At 41.2% G+C, this 1,462-nt stretch overlaps 1 pseudogene; it reads left to right on the top strand.

The window, feature by feature from the left end:
- Positions 1–1,084, top strand: part of LOC102983338 (tyrosine-protein phosphatase non-receptor type 2-like) — a 6,281-nt pseudogene extending 5,197 nt beyond the window's left edge.
- Positions 1,085–1,462: the final 378 nt, after the last annotated feature.

The following is a 1,462-nucleotide window of genomic DNA, read 5'->3' as shown; positions in this document are numbered from 1 at the left end:
AGCAACCTAAATGCCCATCGACAGATGAATGGATAAAGAAGATGTGGTACATATATACAATGGAATATTACTCAGCCATAAAAAGGAATGAAATTGGGTCATTTGTTGAGACGTGGATGGATCTAGAGACTGTCATACAGAGTGAAGTAAGTCAGAAAGAGGAAAACAAATATCATATATTACTGCATATATGTGGAAACTAGAAAAATGGTACAGATGAACTGGTTTGCAGGTCAGAAATTGAGACATAGATGTAGAGAACAAACGTATGGACACCAAGGGGTGAAGCGGCGGGGGGTGGGGGTGGTAGTGTAATGAATTGGGCGATTGGATTGACATGTATACACTGAGATGTGTAAAATTGATGACTAATAAGAACCTGCTGTATAAAAAAATAAATTAAAAAAAATAATAAATTACAGAACAGTATCTCACTTTCATTATACTACCTGGCCAGATTTCAGTGTCCCTGAATCACCAGCTTCATTTCTCAATTTGTTATTTAAAGTGCGAGAATCTGGCTCCTTGAATCCTGAACACGGGCCTGCGGTGATCCGCTGTAGTGCCAGCATTGGGCGGTCAGGCACCTTTTCTCTGGTGGACACTTGTCTTGTTCTGATGGAAACATGAGACAATATTAATATTAAACAACTGTTACTGAGTATGAGAAAATGCTGAATAGGGCTGATTCAGACACCAGATCAACTCAGATTTTCATACATGACTATAATGGAAGGAGCAAAGTTTCTAAAGGGAGATTCAAGTGTACAGAAATGGTGGAAAGAACTTTCTAACAAAGACGTTATGTCCTGTTTTTGATCAGTCACCATCCAAAATAATGAGTGAAAAATACAATGGCAACAGGATAGGCCTAGAAGAAGTAAAACTGACAGGTGATAGATATACAGGACTGTCCTCTAAAATGCAAGATACTCTGGAGGAAAACAGCAGAGTGCTCTGCGCAAGTGCCTTCTGGGAGACAGGAAAGGGCACAGCTCAGAAGGTGAAGCAGATGAAGCAGAGGCCGAACGAGACCGAATGAAAAAAGGAAAAGGCGGTTTTATTGGCAACGTATTCTCACTAAGATGGGGTTTGTGTCAATCATTTTGGTGGGTGCTTTTGTTGGCTGGACACTGTTTTCTCAGCAAAGCGCCCTATAAATAATTAATTTTGCCCTGCAAGTTTCGGCACTGGTAGCTGACACTGTTGTGTGAATCACGGAGGTTTTCATCTGTTAGCAAATTCCTCAGACCCCAGAAGGTGCGGTTGACTAGACAACAACAGAGAAGTGGGGTGTCCAGTCCCCCCAGCACCCCAGGGCGCTGTTCACACTGTACCCACTCCCTAAAATCAAGACTTGAAAACTTCTTAAGAACTGGTACATTTTCAGCTGTATTCATACATGTTACGTGTAATATTTCACCTGACCAGACTGAGAAGTCCTTTATCATAAGGATTTGTT

The sequence above is a fragment of the Physeter macrocephalus genome, chromosome 16, assembly GCF_002837175.3.
Source record: "Physeter macrocephalus isolate SW-GA chromosome 16, ASM283717v5, whole genome shotgun sequence".
Classification (NCBI taxonomy): Eukaryota; Metazoa; Chordata; class Mammalia; order Artiodactyla; family Physeteridae; genus Physeter; species Physeter macrocephalus.
This window is presented reverse-complemented; position numbering and strand designations above follow the sequence as displayed.